This window comes from Piliocolobus tephrosceles, chromosome 6 (genome assembly GCF_002776525.5).
Source record: "Piliocolobus tephrosceles isolate RC106 chromosome 6, ASM277652v3, whole genome shotgun sequence".
Lineage (NCBI taxonomy): Eukaryota > Metazoa > Chordata > Mammalia > Primates > Cercopithecidae > Piliocolobus > Piliocolobus tephrosceles.
The window spans coordinates 15362908-15381539 of record NC_045439.1 but is presented as its reverse complement, the minus strand read 5'-3'; the positions used below and the strand labels follow the sequence as shown (position 1 = coordinate 15381539).

The following is an 18632-nucleotide window of genomic DNA, read 5'->3' as shown; positions in this document are numbered from 1 at the left end:
CAACATGGAGAAACCCCATCTCTACTAAAAGTTCAAAAATTAGGCAGGTGCGGTGGCACTCGCCTGTAGTCCCAGCTACTCGGGAGGATGAGGCATGAGAATCAGTTGAACCTAGGAGGCAAAGGTTGGAGTAAGCTGAGATCACGCCACTACACTCCAGCCTGGGAGACAGACTGAGATTCCATCTCAAAAATTAAAAAAAAAAATTAACTCTGTCATCCAGGCTAATGTTTCTGTTTTTAGTAGAGATTTTTGTACTTTTGGTAGAGACAGGGTTTTACCATGTTGGCCAGGCTGGCCTCGAGCTCCTGACCTCAAGTGATCCATCCCCATTGGGATTACAGGTGTGAGCCACCACTCCTGGCTGCATGAAAAAGCTTTAATGCAAAAAAGGTATCTGGTTGCTGGCTTTGAAGATGGAGGGGACCAAGTGGAAAGGCCCTGAGGAGCAGCCCCCAGGAGTTAAGAGCAAGTCCCTTGCCAACAACCAACAAGGAAACAAGGACCTCAGCCCTATACCTTCAAGAACCTTCAAGGCAGGAGGATCACTTGAACCCAGGAGTTCAAGGCTGCAGCGAGCTATGACAGTTTCACTGTACAAGACAAACTGAAGATAAATGAAGTTAGTAAGGCTAAGGTGGGAGAATCCTGTGAGGCAAGGAGTTTAAGAACAGCCCGGGCAATATAGCAAACCCCCATCTCTACAAAAAAATTTAAAAATTGCCTGGCACGGTGGCTCACACCTGTAATCCCAGCGCCTTGGGAGGTTGAGGTGTGCAGATTGCTTGATCCCAGAAGTTTGAGACCAGACTGGGCAACATAATGAGACCTCATCTCTACCAAAATATATATATATATCGCTTGAACCCAGGAGTTCAAGGCTGCAGCGAGCTATGACGGTTTCATTGGACTCTAGCCTGGGTGACAGAGTGAGAACCTGACTCAAAAAAAAAAAAAAGGATGAAGGTAACAGCATCTTTGTTCTTCAGACAGATTCTCTCTGACATCTACCTCCCAACTTCTGCCCCATATAATTTTATGGATAAAAAACATTTACCTTCTATACTTAACCGTAATTAAGTATTCTGCAGACTGACCCTAAAACATGAAAATCACTTAAACAGCATTTATTAGATTGGTGCAAAAGTAATTGTCGTTTTTGCCATTGAAAGTAATGGCAAAAACCATAGTACAGTATTCTGTAAATATTTCTCTCTGAAGAGGCAAAATGTTTACAAGAATTACTCTTCTTGGCTGAGTGTGGTGACTCATGCCTGTAATTCCAGCACTTTGGGAGGCCGAGGCTGGCGGATCACCTGAGTACAGGGGTTCAAGACCAGCCTGACCAACATGGAGAAACTCTCTCTCTACTAAAAATACAAAATTAGCCAGGCGTGGTGGTGCATGCCTGTAATCCCAGCTATTTGGGAGGCTGAGGCAGGAGAATTGCTTGAACCCGGGAGGCGGAAGTTGCGGTGAGCCAAGATCACGCCATTGCACTCCAGCCCGGGCAACAAGAGAAAACTCCGTCTCAAAAAAAAAAAAAGAAGAAGAAGAAGAAGAAGAATTGCTCTTTTTATTGTACAAACTTCTTTCCCCTTGGATCTTCTATTTGCCTTTCTTGCACTTTTTCTTTATCATGATTCATTTTACCCTAGTTTCTTTATCCAGTTAGGTATTTTGTTGAGTTTTTAAGCCCTCCCCTCTGAGGCTCATCATCCTCCTCCTATAGGGTTGTCGTGGTAGCATTTACTTTCATGGCTTTCCAGGGCCAATTGTCTTTTGTATTTAGGGTAGAGACAAGGTTTCACCATGTTGGCCAGGCTGGTCTCAAACTCCTGACCTCAAGCGATCTGCCCACCTTGGCCTCCCAAAGTGCTGGGATGATAGACATGAGCCATCGCACCCTACCTAGAGTCATGTTTTTAATTAATTAGAACCCTTGTTTGTCCTTTGTTGGGCATCCTATCTTTCTGAATATATTAATTGGAGCTTTTTAGTTTAGTTTGCTTTAATTTGGGTTCTCTTCCTCAAAATAAATGCATCCTCCAGAGTTGTTGTTTTATTTTCCTACTTGTTTTAGTCTTTCTAACTGGCTGACTGTGGGAATGGACAAGAGGAAATGGAGTAAGGGCTGCTCCTTACTCTTTACCAAATGCATCTTATAATACCTGAAGTCAATGTTTGCTACCACCAAAGAAGCAATCAGCATTAGCTCAGGTGGTTCATTTCCTTATTTATTCGGCATCTTTACTGGACCCTTTCTGTGTGCCAGTGCTACAGAGGTTATAAAGATGGATAACAGGCCAGGCGCGATGGCTCACGCCTGTAATCCCAACACTTTGGGAGGCCCAGGTGGGCAGATCACCTGAGGTTGGGAGTTTGAGACCAGCCAGGCCAACATGATGAAACCCCATCTCTACTACAAATACAAAAATTAGCTGGGTGTGGTAGTGGGTGCCTGTAATCCCAGCTACTTAGAAGACTGAGGCAAGATAATTGCTTGAACCTGGGAGGTGGAGGCTGCAGTGAGCCCAGATTGCACCACTGCGCTCCAGCCTGGGTGACCGAGTGAGACTCGTCTCAAAAAAAAAAGATGGAAAACAGTGCCTGCCTTTCAGAAGCTCATAGCTGGGTAAGAGGAGACAGACATATAAACAAGTACAGTCTCTCTCAGTATCTGTGGGGGATTAATTCCAGGATCCCCAAGGATACTAACATCCGTGGATACTCAAGTTCGTAGCATCTGTAGATGCTCATTTTACACTATGTATAAAATGTAGTATTTGCGTGTAACCTGTGCACATCCTCTCATGTACTTTATAATCTCTAATCTCTAGGCTACTTTTAATACCTAATGCAGTGTAAATGCTAGGTAAGCAGTTGTTATACTGTATGGGTTTTTTATTTGTATTTTTTATTGTTTTTTTCTTCCTGAATCTTTTCCATCCAAGGTTGGTTGAGTCTGCAGATGTAGAAGCCACAGACAGGAAGGGCCACTGTGTGTGCAATAGTGTCTTGAGTGTTCCAGTAGGAGCCCGTTTAGGACCCAGTGGAGGTGGAAAAGGGCAGGTGCTCAAAGCTACTGGGAAGGGAGGATCTGGGAAACTCCACAGGGGTGGTGATACTTGCCTCAGGATTGAAAGATGAGTGGGCACGGGTGAGGGATGGAGTAGGAATCCAGGATTCCAGGCAGAGGGGGCAGTGAGAGCAAAAACAAAAAAGCAAGATGCCGTCCCAGGAGTGCTGGGGGCTGCAAATTCCCAGAACCCCAGAGCAATGAGGCTGCATGAGGGAGGGAGTAACAGGCCAGACCGTGGTGTCCTGTGTTCCGGGTCACGGTGCCCGCATGACTCCGCAGGAATGGGAAGTACTAACAGCCTGGACACAGGACAGTGCTATGATCAGATTTTTGTTTCAGAAACTTCCAATAGGCTGGCACAGTTGCTCGTGCTTATAATCCCAGGCCTTTGGGAGGCCAAGGTGGAAGGATCGCTTGAGCCCAGGAGTAATGTCAACCTGAGCAACGTCGTGAGAGCCTGTCTCTATAAAAAATGAACAAAATTAGCCAGGTGTAGTGGTGTGTGCCTGTGGTCCCAGCTATTCAGGAGGCTGAGGTTAGGATCACTTGAGCCAAGGAGGTAGAGGTCGCAGTGAGCCATGATCACGCCACTGCAGACTGAGTGTCAGAGCAAGACAAGCAAGCAAGGAGGGGGGGGGGGGGGGGGGGGGGGAGGGAGGGAGAAAGAGAAGAAGAAAGAAAGGGAGGAAGGAAGGAAGGGGGGAGGGAGAGAGGCAGAGAAAAAAAAGAAAGGGAGAAGGGAGGGAGGGAGGGAGGGAGGAAGGAAGGAAGGAAGGAAAAAGAAAAAACAAAAAGAGGCTGGGCACGGCGGGTCACACCTGTAATCCTAGCACTTTGGGAGGTCATGGTGGGAGGATCACAAGGTCAATAGATCCAGACCATCTTGGCCAACATGGTGAAACCCCGCCTCTACTAAAAATACAAAAATTAGCTGGGTGTGGTGGCACGCGCCTGTAGTCCCAGCTACCTGGAAGACTTAGGCAGAAGAATCACTTGAACCCGGGAGGCGAAGGTTACAGTGAGCCGAGATCTCGCCACTGCACTGCAGCCTGGGTGACAGAGTGATATTCGGTCTCAAAAAAGAAAGAAAGAAAGAGAGAAAGAGAGAAAGGAAGAAAGAGAGGAAGAAAAAAAGAAAGAAAGAGAGAGAGAGAAAGGAAGGAAGGAAGGAAGGAAGGAAGGAAGGAAGGAAGGGAGGGAGGGGAGGGGAGGGAAGGGGGAAAATGAGAAAGAAAAAGAGAGAAAGTAAAAGAGGAAGGGAAGGAGGAAGGAAAGAAGAAAGGAGAGAGAAAAAAGAAAGAAAGAAGAAGAAAGGAAGGAAAGTTCCAATCATATTAACTAACTCAAATAACTTTCTTTTCATAGCAAACTATCCCCGCAAATAGACTCTGCTTGTAGTGTCTTACTGGTACAATAAACATCAAGAGGCCTTAAAATACTAAGCTATCTTGTTTTTTTTTTATTTTATTTTTTGTTTTTTATTTTTTTGAGACAGCCGCTCAAGCCCAGGCTGGAGTGCAGGGGCTCAATCTCAGCTCACTGCAACCTCCACCTCCCGGGTTCAAGTGCTTCTCCTGCCTCAGCCTCCTGAGTAGCTGGAATTACAGACGCCCACCACCACGCCTGGCTAATTTTTGTATTTTTAGTGGAGACGGGGTTTCGCCATGTTGGCCAGGCTGATCTTGAACTGTTTCCATTACTTTTAAAAGGCAGTATGAATCAGTGTTAATAAAAACTACTTTGAATGGTATGCTAATGAGTAATTAGATTGAGTTTCCCTCAAAAACTGGATTTAATAACCTTGGCCTACATTTACTTTCAAGGAACTTGGTTGTCTGCCTTTATCCTGAAAATGAAAACTTGTGGTTTTAGAAGCTACTGTTTGATGGGGAGGTTGCAGTGCGGAAGAATTTTCCCCTGCAGTGGGTCTCCTTTGAGTTCTTTGCTCCCTCCATCCCCCCATGCCTTCATTCACTGTCTTTCTGTGAACCAGCATGTGCCTCGTTTTGAAAACACTAGTGTGACCTCAACAACTAAGATTAAAGTAACAGTTGTTAGAAAAGAGCATAGTCTTGTACCCTAGAGGATGTGGTAGCCCCAAGTAAGCAAGAACTGTGCCACATTGAAGTTTTGGGGTTTTGGTTTTTGGTCTTCAAAGTAATTCATTTTCTCTGAAGAAAGCTGGAGAGTCAGGAAACTAAGAAATGGAACAAAGTAATCTTTAACCATCCAGGGACAACCTCTGATAATACATTGGAATATTTTCTTCCAATGTTTCTATTTTGTGTCTATTTATTTTTAATATTTATTTATTTAGAGACAGAGTCTCACTTGGTCACCCAGGCTTGAGTGCAGTGGCACGATCTCAGCTCACTGCAACTTCCGCCTCCCAGATTCAAGTGATTCTCCTGCCTCAACCTCCCAAGTAGCTGCAACTACAGGCACCTGCCACCATGGCCGGCTAATTTTTGTATTTTTAGTAGAGATGGTGTTTCACCACATTGGCCAGGTTGGTCTCAAACTCCTGACCTCAAGTGATCTGCCTGCCTTGGCCTCCCAAAGTGCAGGGATTACAGGTGTGAGCCACCACGCCCAGCCTTATTTTGTGTTTTTTAAAACTTTTTAACACTTGGGAATCATTCCAAGCACAATATTGTACCCTGCCCTTTTTGGCTTAACATGATATTATCAGCATTTCCCTACATCAGTAAAATATCTTCATAAACATGATTTCTTTCTTTTCTTTTTTCTTTTTCTTTTTTTTTAAGGCAGAGTCTTGCTCTGTCACCAGGCTGAAGTGCAGTGGTGCAATCTCGCTCACTGCAACCTCTGCCTCCCAGGTTCAAGCAATTCTCCTGCCTCAGCCTCCCAAGTAGCTGGGACTACAGGTGCCCAGCACCATGCCTGGCTACTTTTTGTATTTTTAGTAGTGACAGTGTTTTGCCATATTGGTGAGGTTGGTCACAAACGTAAACATGATTTCTAATGACTGCCTGATAGTCCATAACTTGGATTACACTAATTTCCTAACAAATCACCTACTAACAAACTTTTAAGTTCTTTAGAATATTTTATGATTACAAACAACACTGTGATGAAGAGCTTTATCCAAAAAAAAAAAAAAAAAAATGGCTCACATGTCAAACTGTTTTACTAGAATAGATTCAGAAAGAAAAGGTTTGAATGCTTTTATGACTGTTAAAAAATTATGGTAAATATATATAACATGATATATATCATTTTAGCCATATGCAAATGTACTATTCAGTAGCTTTAAATACATTCACAATGTCGTGTCACTATCACCCTATCTACACCCAAAACATTCCATCATCCTCCAGACCCATTAAACAATAACAGCCCCATTTTTCCCTTCCCCCAGGTAACCTGTATTCCACTTTCTGTCCCTATGAATTTGCCTGGTACAGGGACTTCATAGAAGTGAAATCATACAATATTCTGCTTTCTGTGTCTGACTTATTTCACTTAGCATCATGTTTTCAAGGTTCATCCATGTTGTAGCATATATCAAATTTTCATTCCTTTTTATGGCTGAATAATATTTGATTGTGTATATATACCATACATTCTGCTCGTCTATTCATCTGTGGATGGATGTTGCGATTGTTTCTACCTTTTGACTGTTGTGAATACTGTTGTGATGAACGCTGGTGTACAAGTATCTGTTTGAGTCTCTGCTTTCAATTCTTGTGGATATACACCTAGAAGTAGGATTGCCGAATCATACAGTAAGTCTATGTTTAACTTTTTGCGGAAACTCACACCATTTCTTTTTTCTTTTTTTTTGAGATGGAGTCTCGCTCTGTTGCCAGACTGGAGTGCAATGGCGTGATCTCAGCTCACTGCAACCTCCACCTCCCAGGTTCAAGCGATTCTCCTGCCTCAGCCTCTTGAGTAGCTGGGATTACAGGCGCCCACCACCACGCCCGGCTAATTTTTGTATTTTTAGAAGAGACGGGGTTTCACCATGTTGGTCAGGCTGGTCTCGAACTCCTGATCTCGCGATCTGCCCTCCCTGGCCTCCCAAAGTGCTGGGATTACAGGCGTGAGCCACCACTCCCAACCAGAGAACATGTAATTTTTAATGCTTTCCCATTTTAACCAACCATCCCAAACTCATGGGGTAGGAGAGCTTCAACTATCCATGTGAAACCAGGGCAAAAGTGGAGTCCTAGTAAGAGTGCTTTAGACTTTAGGAAAATCTTCAACAAATATGAGTGCCTTTTGTGTGCATTGTGCAACATTCATTCCTTTGAGAAAAAGCAAAGAAGTCTAGAAAAAGAATTCCATTTCATTCATTTATTCAAAAGCATGTATTGGCTGGGCACGGTGGCTCACACCTGTAATCCCAGCACTTTGGGAGGCCGAGGCGGGTGGTCACCTGAGGTCAGGAGTTCGAGACCACCTGGCCAACGTGACGAAACCCCATGTCTACTAAAAATACAAAAATTAGCCTGGCATGGTGATGGGTGCCTGTAATCCCAGCTACTTGGGAGGCTGAGTCAGAGAATTGCTTGAACCTGTGAGGTGGTAGTTGCAGTAAGCCAAGATCGTGCCACTGTACTCCAGCCTGGGGAAAAGAGCAAGACTCCGTCTCAAAAAAAAAAGAGACCCAAAACCAAAAGTATGTATTAAGAGAATAATAATGGGTAAGCCCTGTTCTGTGTGCTACATAAACAAGTACAAGTGCCATGTTAACTAAGCTGAGAGAAATGTTGAAGAAAAAACAGGAGGCACATCCCACAGCAATATGGTACTAAATTTCAAATGACTTCATCATAAGTAATAGGGATTCATACATGGGAACAAACCTTGATGGCCATAGGCCAGGGCCAGCATGACCTTTCCAAAGGGTGATATTTTAGCAGGTATATTAGTTTCCTACTGCTATTGCAAATAAATTACTACAAGTGGCTTAAGACAATACACATTTATTGTCTTACAGTTCTGGAAGTCAGAAGTCCAAAATGGGTCTTTTTTTTTTTTTTTTTTTTTTTTTTTGAGATGGAGTCTCCCTCTGTCGCCCAGGCTGGAGAGCAGTGGCCGGATCTCAGCTCACTGCAAGCTCCGCATCCTGGGTTTACGCCATTCTCCTGCTTCAGCCTCCCAAGTAGCTGGGACTACAGGTGCCTGCCATCTTGCCTGGCTAGTTTTTTGTATTTTTTTTTAATAGAGACGGGGTTTCACCGGGTTAGCCAGGATGGTCTCGATCTCCTGACCTCGTGATCCACCCGTCTCGGCCTCCCAAAGTGCTGGGATTACAGGCTTGAGCCACCGCGCCTGGCCCAAAATGGGTCTTCTGGGCTAAGATCCAGGCATCGGCAGGGCTGTGTTCCTTTTTGGAGGCTCTAGGGGTGACTGTTTCCTTGCCCTTTTCAGATTCCAAAGGCTGTCTGCACTCCTTGCCTTGTGGCTCCTTCCTCTGTCTTCAAAGGCCATCTCTCCAGCCTGTTTCCTTATTTTTATTTTATTTTATTTTATTTATTTATTTATTATTTTTTGAGATAGAGTCTCACTCCATCACCCAGGCTGGAGTGCAGTGGCACCGTCTCAGCCCATGCAACCTCCACCTCCCATGTTCAAGCGATTCTCCTGCCTTGGCCTCCCGAGTAGCTGGGATCACAGGTGCGTGCCACCACGCCTGGCCTCTCCAGCCTCTGTTTCTGTCGTCACGTCACCTCTCTCCTCTTTGACCCTCCTGTCATCCCCCTCATAAGGACCTCCATGATTACATTGGGCCCACCCAGAAAATCCAAGATAATAAAGCCACCTCAAGGTCATCAACTTCATCATGTAAAGTAACATATTCACAGCCTCTGGGGATTAGGATGTGGACATCTTTTGGAGTTGGAGGCAGGGGCATATTATTCAGCATGCTATAGCTGGGTAACGTTTGGAAAAGCAGAGAAGAAGGAAATTGTGATAGAGCATGTAGAAGGTATTTGTCAGTTTGACTGCATGCAACACCCTTTCTTATTTGGGAGGAATTCCAAGATAAAAAGTGAGCCACACCCCCCTCTTCCCATGAAAGAGGTACCTGACCCAAGCGTAGCCAGTCTGATGTTCTGACCACCATGTTAACCAAATGTCTTCACTTTTACTTCGTTGCTCTTGGGCTTGTGTTTCGAGGCCTTATCAGAAACAGACACATGAAGCTTATTATTGTGATTACTTCGGGAACATTGTTGAGAACAAAGTCCACCTCGATACCAGGAATACCAGCAATTCTTACAAGCACATGGCTTGCTGTCAACTTACAGAGGTGGTGACTCCTATAATTGGATATTTCCCAATCCTTATCTTGTTCTGTAAGGTTGAAGCCAGCTGTTAAAAGTTTGACGATGACCATTAATTGCAAGCCTCTTCCTGTGAGTGTTGGAAGCTGATTAAAGGCAGGCCGAAGGATCCTCATGAAGTTCCTGTTGGTATCAGTTTCATTATCACAGGCCTTTGGTGAATGTGTTAGACATGTAGGTTGCACATCTTGTTTTCTTTTGATTTGTTTTTTGAGATAAGGCCTTGCTCTGTCGCCCAGTTTGGAGTGCAGTGGTATGATCACAACTCACTGCAGCCTCGACCTCCTGGGCTCAAGCAATCCTCCTGCCTCAGCCTCCCGAGTAGCTGGGATTACACACATGTGCCACCATGTTTGGTTGATTTGTAAAATTTTTTTGGTAGCGATGGGGGTCTCACTATATTGCCCAGGCGAGTCTCAAACTCCTGAGCTCAAGCGATCCTCCTGCCTTGGTCTCCAAAAAGGCTGAGATTACAGGCATGAGCCATCATGCCCATCAGAGTTTGCATCTCAGAAAGATCTACAGGCATTCATGCCCTGCCCCAATTTTCAACCCTACATCTACATGTTAGGAACAGTGCAAGGAAAAGAGCCACATTTGTGCCTGCCCTTAGCACACTTATATTTCCACCACATTGGCGGTAGTGGTCTGCCTCCCACTTAAAGAACAAAGAGAGAAGGCTGGTCACAGTGGCTCACGTCTATAATCTCAGCACTTTGGGAAGCCAAGGCAGGTGGATCACCTGAGGTCAGAAGTTCGAGACCAGCCTGGCCAACATGGTGAAACACTGTTTCTACTAAAAATGCAGAAACTAGCCGGGCATGGTGGTACGTGCCCGTAATCCCAGCTACTTGGGAGGCTGAGGTGGGAGAATTGCTGGGACCTGGGAGGCAGGGTTTGCAGTGAGCTGAGATCATGCCACTCCACTCCAGGCTGGGCAACAGAGAGAGATTCCGTCTCAAAAAAAAAAAAAAAAAAAAAAAAAAAGAACAAAGAGAAAACAATCCATAAAAGAACGAGTCCCCAGGCCTGACCCAGATGTCCTACTGTCAGCAAGCAAGAGCAGCAGCAGCAAGAGAATACATTCCTTGAAGCTCCTTCCTAGGGGATGCAGACATTTGTTGCTTTTGTGTCAACTTGAGAACAGAGATGCCAGCAATGTTTTTCTATTGTTTTTTAGTAATGTGTCAGAAATATGTGTTTCCACCTTGGGGCCTCCAGATCTTCCATGGCTCATTGTTAAAGCATCATTCAGGGTTTAGCTCAGCTGTCACTTCTTGAAGTCACTTCTATGGCCCCCAGTCTAATGTAGCTTCCCTCTAACCACCCCACCGCTATTACTCTCCATCTCATCTCCATTCTCTGCTTTAATGGCTTCATAGCATAGACCACTGACAAAAATGATCTTTTTCGTCTATGTATTTTCTTCTTTGCTGCTGGTGGTCTTCCTCCTTCAGGAAGTAGGGAGTTTCCCTGTCCTGTTCGTGCTGTGTCCTCAGTGCTTAGCATAGTCTCTGGCACACAGTAGGGCTGGCAATACATGTTGTTGAATGAATGAGGGGTGCTGCCTGGGCCAAGACCTGAGCTCCTGGATGCCCCCCATCTATTCGATTCCAAGCATTAGCAGTTCTCTCCACCATCATCTGTCTCTCTCTCTCTTTTTTTTTTTTTCTTTTTTTGAGATGGAGTCTTGCTCTGTCACCCAGGCTGAAGTGCAGTTGCCTGATCTCGGCTCACTACAACCTCTGCCTCCTGGGTTCAAGAGATTCTCGTGCCTCAGCCTCCTGAGTAGCTGGAATTACAGGCGCCCACCACCATGCCTGGCTAATTTTTTATATTTTTGGTAGAGATGGGGTTTCACCATGTTAGTCAGGCTGATCTTGAACTCCTGACCTCAAGTGACCCACCCGCCTTGGCCTCCCAAAGTGCTGGGATTACAGGGATGAGCCACCATGCCCAGCCCATCTATCTCTTACGCATCTCTTCTTCTCCATCCCTCCCACCCCCTAGCACTAACGTTCAAGCTCTAAGGCAATTACAATGGTGGTAACTGCTCAGTCTGCACCAATCTCTAGCCCACCCTGTCACCAAATGTTCCTCCTGAATCTCACCAGGGTGCTTTCCTCTCTATAATTCTTAGCTTTGGTCTGCTCCACTCCAACTAGTGGACTGATTTCCATTATGGAGGAGGAGAGAGGCACCCCGGGGAGATACATTGTACTTGAAGTGGGTGTACGGATGTGCAGATTGGAAGCAAAGCAATGTCTTCTCCTGCCTGCACTTTTGTTTTGTACTCACAATGTTTATTTTTGTGTGTCAAAATTGTTAAAGGAGAGCCTGAGATTTTGTGTTTATCAAGGGAGGGTGGTGGTGGTGTGATTTTTCAAAGTTAAGAGAGGCTGGGCATGGTGGCTTATGCCTGTAATCCCAGCACTTTGGAAGGGCAAAACAGGAGTATAGCCTGAGTCCAGGAGTTTAAGACCAGCCTGAGCAACAGGGCAAGACCCCATCTCTACAAAAATATTTAAAATTAGCCTAGCATTGTGGTGTGCATCTGTAGTTCCTGCTACTCCGGAGGCTGAAGTGGGAGGATTGCTTCAATCCAGGAGGTTGAGGCTTCAATGAGCCATGTTCGTACCACTGCACTCTAGCCTGGGTGACAGAGCAAAACCCTGTCTCAAAAAAAAAAAAAAAAAAAAAAAAAGAAGTAGTTAAGAGAGCTGTTGATTGCTCTCTCCACTAAAGTAAACCTCACCCCTTAGTGCCTTTGCCCATGTGGGTCCTCCCTCCTGACCTCTGCCTGGGAAATTCCTGCTCTCTTCAAGGGCCAACTCCAAGGCCCCTCCTGGGCTGTGCCACTTTCTCCATACCCCCCACATCTTTTTCCCCTCCCCTAGGTCCCTTAGCACTGTGTCCATAGCTCTCATGAGTCAGTACAGTTGTCCCTCAGGATCTATGGAAGATTGGTGCCAGGACCCCTTGCAGATACCAAAATCCATGAATGCTCAAGTCCCTTTGGTGTTTGTTTGTTTGTTTGTTTGTTTGTTTGTTTGTTTTGAGTGTGCATGTGACGGAGTCTCACTCTATTCCCCAGGCTGGAGTGCAGTGGCACGATGTCAGCTCACTGCAACCTCCACCTCCTGGGTTCAAGCGATTCTCCTGCCTCAGCCTCCCAAGTAGCTGGGATCACAGGCATGCGCCACCACGCCTGGCTAATTTTGTATTTTTAGTAGAGATAGGGCTTCACCATGTTGCCCAGGCTGGTGTCGAACTCCTGACCTCAGGTGACCCACCTTACTTGGCTTCCCAAAGTGCTGGGATTACAGGTATGAGTCACTGCGCCCAGCCCTGCTCAAGTCCCTTATAGCGGGGGTTCCCAACTCCCAGGCCATGTACTGGTACCGGTTTGTGGCCTGTTAGGAACTGAGCCGCACAATGGGAGGTGAGCAGCAAGCAATCTGTATTTACGGTCACTCCCCATCGCCGGAGGTCCACTTCCTGTCAGCCCCAGTGGTGGCATTAGATCTCAGGGGAGCATGAACCCTATTGTGAACTGTGCACATGAGGGATCTAGGTTTTGTGCTCCTTATGAGAATCTAATTCCTGATGATCTGTCCATTTCTCCCATCACCGCCAGATGTAACTGTCTAGTTGCAGGAAAACAAGCTCAGGGGCTCCCACTGATTCTACATTATGGTGAGTGTCATGATTTCATTATATATTACAATGTGATAATAATAGAAATGAAGTGCACAATAAATGTAATGCACTTCAATTGTCCCCAAACCATCCCCAACCCCCTGCCTGGTCCGTGGAAAAATTATCTTCCATGAAACTAGTCCCTGGTGCCAAAAAATTGGGGACTGCTGTCTTACAAAATATGGTGTAGTATTTGTATGTGACGTGTGCACATCCCCCTGTATACTGTAAGTCATTTCTAGATTACTTATAGTATCGAATACAATGTAAATGCTATATAGACCATTGTAACACTGTATCATTTAGGGAATAATGACAAGAAAAAAAGCCTGTACATGTTCAGTACAGACACAACCTTTCATTTTTTTTCTGAATAATTTTGCTCCATAGTTGGTTGAATCCACAGAGGTGGAACCCGCATATATAGAGGGCTGACTGTATTTTATACCTGTTCAGATCCCCTATCAGATCAGGCGAGCTTCGAGGGCTGGACACTCAATAACACTCTTTTGTGTTTTATTTTTTAATTTAATTAATTAATGAATTTTGAAACAGGATTTCACTCTGTCACCCAGGCTAGAGTGCAGTGGCTCGATCTCTGCTCACTGCAACCTCCACCTCCCAGGCTCAAGCCATTCTCCTGCCTCAACCTCCCAAGTAGCTGAAACCACAGGTGTGCACCACCACACCTGGCTAATTTTTTGTATTTTTGGTAGAGACGGAGTTTCACCATGTTGCCCAGGCTGTAGACTTCCCTAAATTCCCCCAGGACAAGGACAAGACTGACTCCAGGGTCCAAATCAGGGCTGCACCTGCAGGTGGCTGCAGTTTCAAAGTTCCACCTTTGAAAGTCAGAGGTGAACAGAGTCTAGAAGTTTGCCACAAGATTGATGTCAGCTAGTCTTGCTCCCTGGTCTCCACAGACTAAAAAAGTCGAGCCCCCCAAAAGTTCAAAGGACTCAACCAATGTCTTAATCTTCTCTGTGCCTAGAATCGAATCAGGCACTGCTTACAAAATCATCTTTGTCCATTCAAAAAATATTTATTGATCACCTATTGCGTGCCAGGAATTGTATTGCCCTACAGAAGCCGCCTGTCTGATGGGTATATAAAGTAGAGGTTCCTCTTCAAGTACTTTCCTTCCCATCTAATTAGGAATAAATAGTAACTTCTCTTAGAAGCAAAATTTATTCAAAGACCTGTGCTAACATTCTTAAGCATCTGCTCTCCGTAATAAAGAAATCAATGTACTTTATGTTCTTAGCTCCCACAATTTAGCTGAAGTATTTGCCCTAGCATGCTTATACTGGTCCAAGCAAGCATTAGGTCGTAGCCTGTTCCTCTTCCTTATTTGAAGGTGTTTTTACCTTTCTCAGTATTCCACAAGTTACTTCCTCCTTCCTTTGTTCTCCTCTGCCTTTGCTTCTTTTAAAAAGTTCTAAGTTGCCAGCCATTCGGGACAAATACAGAATGTGAGGTCCCATTCCAGCCAGTGGAAACTGGACACAGCAGTAGGGTGGGTGTGTCAGGTTATAAATTACCCTGTCTCCTTTGTTCAGTGTACTCTCGTGACAAAACTGCTGGTGAGTGTACTCTTTCTGCAGAAAGTAAAAATGGCCTTGCTAAGGAAATTAAATTTATGTTCAAGTGCTATTTCTTTACAGTACCAAGGAACCAGAAATGCTTTTCTAACCTGGGGAAGACAGACCTATAGCCAGCTACAATGGCATCTTGGGGAGGTGAAAGCTGAGGGGAGTCTGCAAGGAGGAGGAGGAGCTGGGCAGGCAAAGGGTCAGAGGAAGATGTTCCAGGCAGAGAAGGTGAGCTGGGAGCCAGGGAGAAGCGGACCCCATTGGAAATTGCAAGTAAATATAGAGAAGTCAGTGTATGTGCAAAGTGCTTTGTCCAGTTTTGGAACTCCAAGGAATTAGAAAACAGTGACCCTGACCTCAAGGAATTTACAGTAAAAGATATGTGAAAAGGGAAATAGATAATGATATAGAGCATCATGTTTTGCTTCACCTTCCTGGGGGTTACATAATACAGTTTGAATGTGATTCGGAGCTTCCACCCCACTATTATAAGAATACTTTTCTTTCCATCTTGGAGCACGTCAGTTTTCCATGTTAAGTTCGACAACCACAGGGTTCTACTCAGTCACTAGGACAGTCCTAGAGCTTCTGCCTATTAGAGAGAAAAAAATCAGAGAAGCAGATGAGTCCCCCTCAGTGTCTTGTTCTCTGCTGTTGTTATTGCTGTTGCTGTCAGTGGTGCCTCTGGTGAGACCTCAGAGCCTGGGGCAGAGCTTGTCCAAGGAAGAAAGTGCTTCCAGGACAGAGATGGGGGTTGTGGTCAGGGAGAGAGGGGAGAAGAGGACCCTTTTCCATAGGGTCCCCCTAAGCAGGGGTTGCTGCAGGCCATGGTGACCTCAGCTCCCAGTGCCTTGGCCTACTGGCCCTGAGCCATTTCAGATCCTGTGAACACAGGCACGTGCACACACCCAGAGTCACCCCCAGGGACAGAGGGCTGCCAACCTGAAGCCACATGTATTCTGGGAAGCAGCATCTATCCTTCCTCGGGGACCTCGCCCTCCTAAGCAAGGAAGTTCCTCTGTCTTCTGTTCCACGGCCAGCTCTGTCCCCAGGATGAATGGCATCTCTCTGTGGAGACTAATGGGGAATATTACTTCGCTCTGGTACATATTTGACAAGCAAGTGGTTAGATCAATGCCACAGGGCCCGCTCAATAAATACTTGATGCTGATTGTACCAGACACTGAAGAAATTGTCCATTCCGCACCGGTTGCCCCTCCTAAAAACTGCCTCTTCCTCCATTCTCGTCATGGTTCCCTAGACAGCTGCAAGGTTCTGGAACCATCTTGCCCTCCTGCCCACCATGGGACAGTAAGTTTCTTCCTGAGTGTTTTTGGGGACTTGCAACTGAGAAAGTCAGGGTTCTTCTGATGATGGAAACTGCCAAATGTCCAACTCAGGAGCTGGTGGCAGCTATCAGGAAGAAAAGGGTGACTGTGCAGAGAGAAAAGGCAACAAGAGTCACAGGGCAGAAAGAAGAAGGAGAGATGGTGAGGGACCCCTCAGGGGAGTCTCTGGTTCTCATGATGTCTGACTTTCCTGTAGTTCTGGCAATAAAACCCTCTCTTTGCTTAAGTGACTTTGCGTGCGTCATGTAAATCTGTCACCTTATAAACTAGGTGGGACCTAGTTTAGGGGGGGGGACCAAGCAATTTATTGTCAAAATTAAGACATTTTAAGAATGAAAGGGGTGGCCGGGCACAGTAGCTCACACCTGTAATCCCAGCACTTTGGGAGGCCGAGGCGAGTGGATCACCTGAGGTCGGGAATTCGAGACCAGCCTGGCCAAGATGTGAAATCCCTTCTCTACTAAAAATACAAAAGTTAGCCGGGCATGGTGGCACATACCTGTAATCCCAGCTACTCGGGAGGCTGAGGCAGGAGAATCACTTGAACCCTAGAGTCAGAGGTTGTGGTGAGCTGAGATTGTGCCATTGCACTGCAGCCTGGGTGACAGAGCAAGACTCTGTCTCAAAAAAAAAAAAAAAATGAAAAGAGTCGTCCACTATATACCCACAAAAATTAAAAATAAAATTTTTAAAAATAAAAGAATGAAAGGGGACATTACTAATAATTACTCTGCGATAACAGATGTAACCTGGAATGGTCTCAGACAAGCCAAACCTCTATGCACCCTACTTACAACTCACCGATCCAATCATGGGACAGTCTGTCCAACTCTACTGAGGTGCACAAGCGGGGCCCTGAAGAAGGAGGAAACATCTGACTATGCAGGTATCTGGCTGGCAGCTGCAGAAACACGTGCCCTAATACCCATTCCTCTCTCCTTGCTGGCTGAGCACACTTTCATTGCACCTCCATAGGGAGGAAAACACCTTGTTCCAGACTGCTTCCAAAATTACATCAGGTTCATATCGGGGAAAGCCCACAGATGAGCCACAGACTGGCTCCCATCCCAGTCATGGATCTTGGTGAGGACCACTTACTCTCCCTGGACCTCAGCCAGAAAAAGGAGTGGTGACGGTATCTGTTGAATGACAGTGATATTGCCTCCATATGCTCTGTTCTTTTGTTTTAGATGCCACTGCGTCCCAAGCTACATCCTCTGTGAGTTTTTTTTGGTTTTTTTTTTTTTTTTTGAGACGGAGTCTTGCTGTGTCTCCCAGACTGGAGTGCAGTGGCGCAATCTCGGCTCACTGCAAGCTCCACCTCCCAGGTTCACGCCATTCTCCTGCCTCAGCCTCCCGAGTAGCTGGGACTACAGGCGCCCGCCACCACGCTCGGCTAATTTTTTGTATTTTTAGTAGAGACAGGGTTTCACCGTGTTAGCTAGGATGGTCTCGATCTCCTGACCTTGTGATCCAGCCGCCTCGGCCTCCCAAAGTTCTGGGATTACAGGTGTGAGACCGCGCCCGGCCCCTCTGTGAGCTTTTAAAACCTTCTCCCAGCCTCCTGCATGACTTTGGCCATAAGCATCATTCCTCATCTGGGCTGAAACCAACAGGGAGTTCCTGAGGGTTGGGCAACGTTTGGTCATGAAGGGCAGGGATGCTCTGCCTCCTGCCATGGCTCTGGGGGAGCTCTGTCCTAGTTAGCAAACTAAGAGCCACTGGCAGGAGCTTGTTGATCTCAGGAAAGTCCACCGGTAGCCATGGGGTGCATGATCCAGCTCCCCTCTGACCCTATTTGGTCATAGGTAGGTTCTCTAGGACTGATGGGAAGAAGGAGACATTGAGGAAGATGCCTAAGACATGTGATGGAGCCTTGGCTGTTCCCTCTCCACTGTCCCTATCAGACTCCCAGCAAATGTGCACAGGGAGGGTGGGGATGGCTCCGTCTTCCAGGGTGACTTGGGGTGAGCATCCTGCAGCTCAGCAGCTGCATCCTGCAGGGCGAGTCCACCCATTTCCCTGGCTTCTCCAAACACCTCAGCCTCTTGGTCTCTATCCTTTGCCCTCTGCAAGAGAGGGAGGAAGGTGTGGTCAGCGTGGACTTTACCCCTGAAGGGCTATTGCTTTAAGGAGTGTTGAGGGTAGGAAGATATCTATTAAGCTAGCTTGGCAAATTCCCCGACCAGTGTTACAACTCTTTTAGAATTTGTCTAGCAGGTTTTCTGGTCTTTACTGAAAAGCCCCAAATAAAAATACAATGTAAGACAAGACAAGACAATACATTCCTTTCCATAAATTCCTCTTCTGGAAAGCCCCCCTTTCCTTCCATCCCCAAGAAAAAATTTCTGGCTGGGCACAGTGGCTCACGCCTATAATCAATCCCAGCACTTTGAGAGGCCAAGGCAGGCAGATCATTTGAGCTCCAGAGTTCAAGACGAGCCTGGGCAACATGGTAAAACCCCGTCTCTACTAAAAACTACAAAAATTAGCCAGGCGCGGTGGCAGGTGCCTGTAATCCCAGCTACTCGGGAGGCTGAGGCCAGAGAATCGCTTGAACCCAGGCAGCAGAGGTTGCAGTGAGCCTGGATCG

General features: G+C 46.1%; 1 protein-coding gene and 1 non-coding gene across 3 annotated transcripts in view; both read left to right on the top strand.

Moving 5' to 3' along the window:
- Positions 1-18632, top strand: part of DGLUCY (D-glutamate cyclase) — a 162711-nt gene that overhangs the window by 12887 nt on the left and 131192 nt on the right. The window lies entirely within an intron of this gene.
- LOC111538405 lies at positions 18226-18287 on the top strand. The gene has a single exon (XR_002730327.1). It is a non-coding gene; the product is annotated as a U7 small nuclear RNA (small nuclear RNA).